Consider the following 12245-nt stretch of genomic DNA (forward strand, 5'->3'; position numbering starts at 1 on the left):
CCAGAGACAGCCTGACAACAATGCTCAAAATATGTCTCTAAGCCATAAGAATATATACATCTCCTAGTAGCCATTTAAAAGGCAGACTGACAATTTGGGAATTTTATTTTGATGACTCTTTCTCCCCTTCTGTCCTTACTCATTGTGTGGGGTTTTTTTTTCCTTTTTTTTGTGACTACATGGGTGGGGGCTTCTGATGCATGACTTGTTTAAATACTGAACTTCAGCTGCCAAAGGGTAAATTCACATAAAGTGTGTGCCCTCTTTGTGTACTAATGAAAACAAGTGCATACACAGTCTAATTTGTTTATAAAATCTCAGAGAGACAGACATGTGCTGTACATGAATCTGAAAGAACAGCTGGTTCGAGCAAGACCCTGTAGACTGGAAGTACTAATTAATGTTTTTCTAAAGGCTATATCTCATATTGCAATTCACCCCAGTACTAGGAAAGAAAGATGTTCACAGCAAGACAACAAGGACTGCCAGTATTTGTACGCTACTGAAATCTTCACTCAAAAGCACCACAAACTTACCTTCATCTCTTCCTCTGCTTCCATATTCCTAAATGGCTATTTGCGATAGAACACAGTACTATTTTGAGGGGCAAAATGACTGTAAATTGAGGAAGGTAATAGGCAACTAGTTTTTCCCTATGTCAATATCCTGTTTAACATCCTTCCACTCTGGTAAATCCAGTGGTCTTGCGAGTGGAGGAAACCTCAGCTAACCCTGCCCACCAGCAGCATGGAAGATTCATGCCATACAGGAGTGTACAAGAGTTGTGTAAAGTAGACAGACACATTCGGGAGTCTTTCTTCAGACCTCCTCATCCCCAACATTTTGATAAGTGAAAGTAAGCAAGTCTTGTAAAAACCAGAGAAAATAACTACTTTGCATGCTATTCCAATAACAGAGGATTAGAAAACCTTCTCTGCTCTGCCCTTGATCTCCTCAGATTAGACTGGGGGACTTAGCTGAAAATCTTGAGTTTTCTTTGGGTGAACAACAATGTTCTGGTCTTACTTCTGTCTCCAGCTTCCAAGATAGCATGACTCCTGCCATCCTGTCAAGGGCTCTCCCAAACCACTGGTCATTCCCAAAGCTGTCCACAAAATGGCAGTATGACTTTGGTAGCCTCTGCTAAGTTTTTTGTTGCCTTGCTGGCAAAGAGCATGCAGTACCCATCTCTACCCCTAAATCTTTCTTGTTGAAAGAACTCTAACAGACTTTCTCTTATGGCATGTTAATAAGACCTATGGAAGGTCTTTCCACAGAACAGAATATGAAGCTCTGTCCCTCTCTGAAAAGCTGTCCAACTGAATTGATAAGGGAATTAAATCTTCCAAGAAGCATCTCAAATGGATGCGTTACTCGTGTTTGGAGGTGACGTACGTTTTGCTCTGGATATGTATACCTAGCTCTTGTCCAGTGCACTTAGAATGGATAAACAAGTTGTCAGACATAACTTTAATGGTGAAAATGAATTTGTGTTGGTGACAGAATGAGGATAAATACATTTCATATGAAACCTTGTTAGGTATGGGTGGATAGGCTATATGTCTCCTACATGATAGCAGAAATTCTAAAGGGTTTTTAAGGTTTTTACAGCTCCAGTTCTGCTCAAAAAATGATTCACCAGACTGTGTAGAAACTCCCTCCCCACCCCTTTAGTGGCTTAATGCAAAATAGGCAGCTGCTGAAGGCAGAAACCTGACAGGGACAGAAAAAAAAACCTACAAGAGGCAGCCTTTGCCTACAAGAACTGGAACTGCTGCTGTTATTGAGGGTTTTAGTTGTGTGGGGTAGGAGCTACTCTTGTTGAGGGAGCGCAGGAGAGAGTTTCTCCCAGCAACAGCAGCCTCTGCTCCTGTTCTTCAAAGGAAGCGGGAGTCTGCATCACCAGGTCTAACTAACTGTATCTGAGAAATATTCATGGCTAAGAAACACAAGTTCAGTTTTGTCTAGCCAGTGCAGCCTTGCACGGCTTTGTCCCATCCTGGCCTGCACGAAGTCAAATCTCTGTGCAGGGTATGCACCCGCATTTGTAACGACGATGGCTTCATCTCAGCCGTGTTTTGCCCGTGCTGCGGGGGAGTAGCTAAAAGCATAAAACAGTGGCTAAGCTGATATTTGCAGTCTTCTGTCCTAATGTGACAATTACAGCTGCACAATGTTGTACTGAAAACAGGCCTTCTCTCAATGAAAATAGGACAAAAGGAAAAAGCTCTCAGTGATACTGAAGCTGTAATTCATATCTAATGTGAATTCCACCATATGAAACAAAAGCTCAACGCTGCCACAGGGCTCTTACATAATCGTTATATGCCTTGTGACTAATATAAACAAGTATTCAAGAGTGATTGTTTCCTTGCAAACTGATCTCATGCTGTATTTACCGATCTCTTTTGGGGGTAGCTTGGTGACACACTTTAAGCATAAGAATCACTAAAATAGATTTAGTCATGCATACCTGAGTCACAGGCTGATGTTACTTAATTTAGTACAGGCCATTAAATATTTTTACCTCTGTATTGGGGTCAGGACAGAAGAACTAATCAAGTGAGAATCAGCAAGGCTTTATTTGTCATATAAAGTACTTCAGGCTAATCTTCTGCAATCAAACTTACTTCCTACCACATGCGACTGATACAGAATACACAGTGGTCAAATGCTTCACGTACATACACACGTACCTCCTTGCGAATTTGGTGGGACTAGCGTGCATGTGTGCAAGAGCAGTATCAAGCAGTGTTCAGGCAAAAGCAAAGCCTTTCAAGGTGAGAATGAAGATGTTCCAGGTGATGGTCAGAGCAAAGACACAGAACCCCACTCTAGGCTGACCTGAAAATATTTTGTCACTGCAGATACGCCATGGATGCATTACAGTGGTGTAAAATAGTGCTTCCTTCAGTGCAGCCACCTCAGTGCAGGATATGTTCAATAGGGGTTCACAGCACAAGGTTTATTAGTGTATTAATATATAGTTACACTGGTGGAATGATCCTCGCTACCCAGAGGCTTAATCTATTTAGCCTTTTTAGTATTCAGCTTGTTAAACATGTACAGCACTAAATAAATTGGTGCAACTTAAAATATTTATCAGATGTCGCCTGGCATGTTTAAATAGCAAGCAGGCAGCCAGCCTTAAACATCAACATTTTTTACCATCCCTTCCATCCCTTCAGGATAATCTATGTTTCTTCTTTTCTCCTCAAAGGCTCAACAATGCGGTCACCTTGGTGGAACGGAGCTGGGAGAAGCTGGGCAGCGTCTGCCAGGCTGCGCAGGAGAGGTGGCTTTGGGTCGACGAGTCCCAAGTAGAGTGGGTGAATCACTGTGGGTAGTCTCAGGTCCTGCCAGCTGAGAAAGCTAGAGCAGAGCCTGGCACCCAGACAGGGCCAAAATGCAAACCCCTGGAATAGCAGCCTGTTTCCCTTCCGTCCGGCTGCAGGGCTGGCCCTTGGTGCAGCCGTTTCAGACCGTTACCAAGTTCTGTTCACAGTACTGAGCAGACGTTTCAGTACTTTTTGTTTTTTGGAACATGTTTTGATTACTTCTGTGGTTCTAAATCTTGCTGTACCTTGAAGCTGTTGTACTATTATGCCCTTCTACTACAAACACGCTTTAAAAAAATGTTGTGCATCATGGCAATGAAGTTCAAAAGGAAAAAAGAAAAAGTCAACTGTTTTAATCGGACCTACAAAAACATAACAACAACCATTAACAAAGACTGATCCCACATCCCATTTCCACTCGTGACTATGGTACATTTTAATGGTGCAACAGATTGTGCCAGGTACACACAGAGCACTGTAATTAGAATTTGTTTCCAGCTGTGTCTCACATAGTGCTGGTGCCATACAAACACAAAACACGTTCCCTGCCGCAGCAAGCTGGAAAAAGAAATCAAAACGAAGGGTCCTGACAAAACAGCAGCCAGCACACTGCAGCTCTAGAGTCTGATCTCAGAGGTACAAATCCCATGGTGACTCCACCGAATTCAGCAGTGTTACTTTCTGAATTCCCTGTTCAAACCAGTGTGAGTGATGATAAGACCAGATACACAATATTTTGCACTTCAATAGCATCTTCCCCCTGAGGAGCCATACACTTCAATAGCATCTTCATCTCCCTTTCACAGACGAGGAAATAGATGAGAAGTTAGAATAACTTTCCATCATATGTATTAAAAGTCTGTGCCAAATCAAAAAAGAAATCAAACTCTCCGACCCTTACTTTTGGGCTACGACCACATGCTTATCCCTGCTCCACATGCACTCAAGCAAACTGGTTGGCATGTTGACCTTTTAATTGTGCTCAACATGGCAGTTTGATATCAATGGCTCGGTGATAACCTTTGAAGGCATTTCAAGTGCCGTGTTTTTGGACCCAGCTCTATGCCATACCATCCTTAATGACACAGGTGAGGCACTGCAGGGTTTGTGGATAAAATACCCATCTGATACCAAGCTGAGAGACACAGCAGCACTTTGGAGACACGATAATTCAAAATACTATTGATAAATTACGAAAGTCCTATGGAATTCAAGAAAGAGGAGTAAAAAGGAGGAAAATCGAATAAAAATAAAAAAAAAATGGAATAATTGTCTGGACAGCAGTACTGCTTAAAGATTCTGGACTTTGCCAGGAATCCTATACACTCTGTATGAATCAACGACGGGATGCTCTTACCAAAAAGGCAGATTCAGCAGTATGTTATAAAGAGTACTATATCTATGGTATGGGAGTATTATATCTATGGTATGGGAAGTCATTAGCTTATTTTCCTCAGGAAGGTTTCCTGAGGAAGTGACAGAGCTAGGGGTACTGCCTTTTTAAAAGGAGATATGCAAATTGGAGAGAGGCTAGAATACAGAAATGAAAATGATAGAAAAATGAAAATGTTAGAAAATATGCCTCTTAGGATAACTTTGAAAGAACTGGGTTTTGATCCAGAAAACAGAAGACCGAGGGAAGGACATGATGATAACAGTCTTCCAGTATTTTGAAAAACGTTATAAAAACGACAATAAATTATTCTCCATGTCCACTGGGGCTAGGATGAGAAGAACTGAACCTAATTTGCAGCAAAGAAGATTTAGGTTAGGTATTAGGAAAACTTTCTAATTATGAGCATAATTAAGCATTGGACCAGGCTGCCTAAGGGACATATGGAATCTGCCTTCCCTGGAGGTCCTGGCGTGCAGGTTGCACAAGTGCCCAGGGACACGGCAGGCACACTTTCCTTGCAGATGGGATTGGAACCGAGGACCCTTCCCACATGGTTTCTATGACTACGCGGGACTTCTAAAGTTCTGAGATTCAGCGCCCAAATGAATTGCAATATTCCTGACACTATTATCTCTATTACAATCATCTGCTCTTTGTAGCAGCTTCTAGAAGTGAAAGAGAGAGGCTGAAAGTTTGCTCTAACTGGTTAAGCAACTCAGTTGACAGGACTGAATAAAACTGCTCCAGAGAAAATTTTTGGTCACAAATGAGTTCAGAATGACTTCATACACCGATCAAAGCACTGTTTAATCTGGGCTAAACCTTTTCCTGCCCACTGAGAAGAACTGACATTCTGTAGATCTGAAATACAGCAACTGAGGCAGTCTGGATACAAAGGTTAACCTAGACAGATTAATATGAGCTCATATAAATCTCTTAATGCTATTCCAAACGCTAATAGTGACTGACATTATAGGGTTTCCTAGAACTGATTTAGAGTGATGAGAACTGCATGCAATAAAAAGCCTGTTTATCTAATATGTAGAGCAAAAATCCCTTAATTACAAGGCAATTTAACCAATTATGATCTCATCTAATAGACAAATCATTCCTAAACACAGCATACATCTGTCACATTTCCCAGGACACTGCACTGTACTGTACAGCGCTTTTCAAACAGGACTCCGGAGGCACTTCAGAAATACATGCTGACAAGAGCCTGTGAAAAGGGCGAGTTTTATTATACCCGTTTTGTAAACCGGTAAACTGAACTGTAGCAAGTGAAATGTTTTTCTTGAGGTTCGGGACAGGGTCAAATAGGCCCATAGAGGAAGGTTTCAGCTTCATGACAGCTGGCCCCTTGTCCTTTGTTCAAGCCTTGAGACATACAGCTCCCGGTTAAGTGGCAAATGATAATCCCCACTCTTCAGCGCACAGAGGTTTGATGGAGATGCAGTGGAAGTCTTTTGCCTGTGCACATGCTTTTCCCTTCTATTTCTCTTTAGCGAAAGAACAAATGTGAGGCCATTGTGCATCTAGCAAAGGAATAACTAGAATTTTGAGAACCTTAGGGAGCTGAGCCATTTCACCCAGAGCAATCTTAGCTCACAGGCAGAACAGCAGTCCCTGCTAGTATTGCAAATTCTGCTTCGGCAGCAAAAATGCTATAGAAGATTTTCTGCCTCCTTAAAATTGGTGTGAAAATAGACGCTTAAAATCTTAAAGCATCCAAGTATAATAATACCACCTCACTCCTCCCACATGGAAGAGCCTCAATGTTAAAAGAGAAAATGGGCTTCTCAGTCGAAATTGAAAGACAATATATTTAATCTACTGTCCTTTGAACGCTGCAACACAAGTGACTGCAGAAAATACATACTGGAGTGGTTCTAATATGCACAGACTTGTGCTAGAAATTCAACTGGAAGGATTTTTCAAGTTTATGTGGTGTGTCAGGTCACTAAGTACAAACTAATAACATTTGATGTACGCCAGAATTCAGGTTTGGCTGACAGCTACACACACACGTATCTCCTCTTGTTGGGTTCAGTGTAAACTGCGTTCCCATCCCAGGACAGATTTTGTTTCCTAGTCTTTCTGGGGATTCCCACAGATTTCACACAGACAAGATATATTTTTCATGTGATCCCTCTGCTTTTGGTTTGGCAATTCTTGGGTGCTATGCACACTTTTTTATAATGGGTTATATAGCTGGGTAATATAGCTGGGTTTTTTTGCTCAGTATATAGAGATATTCTGTAAGCTGCTTAACTCCAATTATAAAACAGCTAGCAATGTGCACGTTCGGTAATATGAAACAGCTGCTAAAGAAAGCTCAACATCTGATGTGCACTTTCTAATTGTATACTGGTACTGTACCAGTCCTCAGATAGCTCACAGAATATATATACTAATAAGTATCACTATAGTTTATTGTAGATTACTTTTTATAGGACGATTGCCCTACAGCTGAAGCATAATTTGGGAATTTATTTATTTTACTTATTACAATAGCAGAGGGTAAATACTACAAATCTGCAAAAGCAAATACTTAAGGCTGTAGAGAGGCAAATGCTAGGGTGAGCAAGGTGCAACAGAAACTGAGATCCGGTAGCCTTGAAAGAACCTTCCCAAAATATGGTGAAAAAAATCTTATCATTTGGACTTGTGAAATTAAATTGGACAACTTAATTGGACAATACAAATCCAGTTTGTGAGAATAATTTGTCTGGCAGGTAGATGGCTTTGGTTGCCCTGTAAGGCCCTTCTCTCACTGTCTTTCCAGATAGTAGAATAAAACAACAAGGAGTTAAATGGATTGCCCAGTTAGTGAAAGGAGTGGGAATGGGAGTCCGCAGTTTAAGCTCAGTCTATTAGACCTCCAGCTCTTCAAATGTCTGTAATTCAACGTTTGGGGAATTAAAGAGCAGCAAGACTGCCACGATAGAAGTCGGCTTCAGATTTATAGACAAAGTATGAGTGTAATAAACAACGGCTTCCAGATCTGTCAAAAGACCTGTTCTACCTCAGGAGCCGTGTGGGATTTGCAGGTGTATATACTGCAGGCTGTATACTGAAGAGTATACAGCTACCTCCTAGCTGGCATTCTTACTGTTAATAATGCTCCCTCTTCCCCATCTTTTGTCTGCTGCCTCTTCTTTGTACCACTGCCTCTTCCAAGCATGGACTCTGTTTTTCTACGGTGTGGGCTTGATGCAGTGAGAGTCAACAATATTCAATGACAGGTGCTATTTTAATCAAGTGGCCAGGCAATACCAATGCTATTGGGTATTAAGACATATTCTTTAACGTGGTTCTTTTTAATATTTGGTTGAAAAAAAAGAGAGAAAAGCATTGAGGTTCTACCTAGCAAGATTCTACACTAAGATAATAGCTTTAGTTCGTCAAACAAAAAGATTGAAGAACGTCATAAATGTTGTCTGGTGCCCAACAGAGTCGGGCCAAGAAGTGAAAAGTAGATTTTAAGATGAGTATCACCAATACCTGAGTGGTACCACACACAATTCTTTGCTTTGCACAGTCCTTTGGAGCCAGTATATTGTCCATCACTACTATGAGGCTGTTCAATAAAGTAGAAAAGAAATTGGAAGAAGAAACTAGACAAACTCAGATGACGGTTAACATTTTAATCTTTAATAATGAGAGTAAACAGCCACTTAGACAGTTTACAATCCAACAAAGATCCATTGTCATCCGAAACCTAGTTACCTATCTCCAGAAGAAATGCTCTAGTCTGCTGGTATCCGAAGCTGTATCTGATGAGCTTGATGTTGAAACTACTATGTGACTCTTTATGGCCCCATGTATACTGTGCATATAGATCATATACAAGGTGATCAGAACTTAAAAACTACAAATCAAGGAGCTTATGAAATAACACTTGATCTGTCATTTCTTCACCAGATGCAGTGCAGACCAAAGAGCACGTGACTTGCTGCAGTCCTTTTTATGAAAGTAGAAGAGCAAGTACCAGGATGAAAGCTGGGCTTTGTTTCACCCAGATTATGTGTGCAATGTCTCTATTATCTGTGCCAGAGTGGGCCTCCATCCCCAGGGCAAAGGTGCAGACTGTGGGACCTGCTCAAATGAACAGGCTTGCACCCCAGGCTTTGCTATGCCTTGAATTGCTCCAGTCTACAGACTACACGTGAGCTAGTACACAGGCAGCTGGAGACTAGAAACCTGAGCAAAGAGCAAACCAGCATGACAATGTAGATGTGCCCCCGCTGTACTCATCAGTGGTACTGCGAACTCAAGCAAAGAGAGAGGAAAGCTCTAGCCTGCAGCAGGGCAGGATCAAGAAGCAGACTCCGGCTCTTGGAGCATGAGGCTGATTCTTGCTGTGATGCCTATACAAATTTAGCTATGTGCTACCCCTAACTCAGGCTAGATTTTAAGGCTGCAGTTCAGCTTTAAGATAACAGACCTCCAGCAATTTCAGTGTATTTCCCATTCTCAAATGCTTGATGTTGCCAAGAAATAGTTATAATGTGGAAAATCATTTGACGTCTGACTTGCAAAAAGGCAAAGGACAGGAGTTAAAGGTCAGCTTACCTTTTTCACATCCTACATGCTTCAGTGGTAGAAGTACTTTTTCCTTTCTTAGTCTCTCATACTTTAATCACCAGGGAGGTAGAATATAGAAAACAGTAAATACCTGAGAACATTTTAAAAAGTCAATCATCTCCTCCATGTATTTCACAAAATACCTTTCTCAATTTAAAAAAAAACCGAAAACATTATAGTATAGAGGAGAAAACGGCATTTGTGCTTGGAGCGCTTTATCATCTGGGCTGCAGTATTCTCCTGTTCAGCCCTAAGGAGTGTTTTTGTGCCAAACCTGTTGATAGTAGGCTGCCTTCCCAACCATTCAAACGGGAGTGGGGGTGGAGGGGGACAGAGATGCCTTTTTTTTTTTTTTAAGGGAGGAAAAAACTCACCACCCAGACCACAGGACTGGACTAGGTAAGAATAAAATTTGTTTTCTACCCACTCTATGTTACAAGAAACCTAATGGTGAGACATTCAGCACACATGTGCAAAGAGCATAGACAGCCCAGGTCTCTTAACTATCCTGTCAATAAATATTCAGTTGGCTGAGTTTTAGTCTGTATGAGATAAATAGTTCTCTCTCATATAGCTCGCTTGAGGAGACTTGCACTACTTGTAAAGTTAATAATAGAAACTAGAGCAAAGGGGTCTTGTCAGGGTAATTCTGTGATGTGTGTTGTTTACGTGCTTCCTGCAAAATGTAGTGGGTGGTGTTGTCATTCTCCCTGAAAACATAATGAATGAATGCCTTCCTTTTTTATATTTTGTTTTGCTGCAGACATTCTGTATTGATATTAAAAATAACCTTCTTCCAATCTTCTTTACTCACGTCAGACACAATTTACTCCAGGGCAGACAGATAAAGGAAGGTCACTGCAGCAGCTAAGCTCATAAGGAAGGATTACATTTTATAGAAAGCATGGGACAGTTACCCTGAGCTGGGGGGACTTTTGTTTATCATATTGAAAGGGGTAGGGTCACAAACACAGATGAAAATTGATTCTTTTTTTGATAGACAACTGACTAGTGAGGTCAATGACTTTGTTTCTTCACTAGCTTTCAGGGGTGTACTTGGTTTGGCTCATTATTTTTGCAGTGATTTGTTCTTACTGACATACACATACTCTATCAGATGAATTGCTTGTTTAAACCATATATTGCAGCCTCTCTTGCCTGTACTAAACCGGTAGCTTACAACTGAGGTGAATAAATGCATTAATTAAAACAAAATCAAATGAAATAAATAAGCCACAAGAGATAATAAAGAATCTATCATTCCTAATCAACCGATTTATCTTCACTAGCCCAAGGTGAGGCAGAGACTAGGCCCAGTGCTGTACTACACACCGGTTTTGGCCACTTTCGTCACCTTCACAGGGGACTTACTCAGCCAGGATTCAACTTTGTGACTGTGCCTTTGTGACCCAGTCTGGCTGAAGCCTCCATGTGCTACCACAAGATAAATGATACACCACAAGAAATGGCCACAGTTATAGTGAACTATTAACTGGTTGCAAACCAGAAATTACTAGTAGTTGAGCAAGGATGTACCTCACGGGCAGACCCCCATTTCAGAGAGGAAAGAGACCAAATTATGTGAGCAAATTTAATAAATAGTAGCATCCTTATTTAAAATCTTTTTTTTTTTCCAAAAGGTGAGGCTACCCTTGTGCAGCAGGTTTTCAGGACTCAATCTGAACACATTTATTTAAGTTCCTAAGTTGCTTTCTAACAAACTGAAGTCTCCTTGCTGATGTGGCCACATCCTCCATCAGACTGCTCATTACGTACTTACGTATGTGGCTATCAGACTGCTCGCTGCTAACTGTCCTGTACTGTGGTTATCAGACTGCGCATTACGTACTGTTATGTACTGTTTTGCACAGAGAGAGGACCTGAGAGCAGCTATCCAGGCACTTGGCCTTACCAGAGTAGCATAAGGTACTGGAGCTTGAACCAAAATCCGATACAGTAGCTGGCCATTATTCCTCTATCTTCTATTAGACAACATCAGTACCAAGTCATGCTACTTCTGTTCCAGTGTCAAAAGAGATGTGCCTCTCCCATTTTAATTTCAAGCATTCCTAACACGCTAATGTATCAGAATGTCAAGCGTCAAAGCTTGCAAGCAGAAATAAAACATGGAGATGATAGAAAAACAGGGTGAGGGGAGCTCATAGAAGGAGCTACACGCTTCTTTGGTTCATGCATCATGTAATTCCTGTCATGCTGTATCTTTGTTTAGTTGTGAAATCTGTTATAGCAACTAGTAGTGGTTTTCTCAGCTGAAAAGAGATGACTATAATTTTTAAGTTCCTTGCTAAGTTGTCATGTAGATCTATCACAGCTGTGAGAAGGGGGCACAGCAGAGTGTAATGGCAAGATATGTGTAGCTGGCAAAACATCAGCTCTCTGAAGGCATTCTAGGTGATATAAAGCAGGATAAATCTTTCGTTCAGATGAAGGCAGTCCTCACCAAAATATCATAAAATGGCATGAAACAAAGGTCTACAATGAAATGTCATGTTATTTACTAAGTTTGAGAATGAACGCAAGTACGATTGCCCATCTCCTTTTTTATTTTCCTTCAAAAGTAATGAATTAACCAAGTATATTGCAGCATACAGCATACTGTGATTGCATTTATGTTTCCCACCATTTTTAGTGTTTCTAATCCTTCTTTCAGGATTTTTGTGGCTTGTGTCTAATACAGCAACAAGTTCCTCCTCTGACCATTTCCCTGCTTCCCATCACCCCAGTTCCCTGTTTTCCCAGAGTCTGCAGAGCTTGGGCTAGTCTGACTCCAGCCTGGATAAGTTCACAGCTCAGAGTTGGGGCTGTGATCTCCCACAGACCTTAATCCCTTAAGCCCTGCATCCCAAGGGAGAATTAAGGACAGGGAGGGATGGAACCGTGCATGTCAGAGAGGGGAGAGACAA

The sequence above is a fragment of the Struthio camelus genome, chromosome 4, assembly GCF_040807025.1.
Source record: "Struthio camelus isolate bStrCam1 chromosome 4, bStrCam1.hap1, whole genome shotgun sequence".
NCBI classification, from domain to species: domain Eukaryota; kingdom Metazoa; phylum Chordata; class Aves; order Struthioniformes; family Struthionidae; genus Struthio; species Struthio camelus.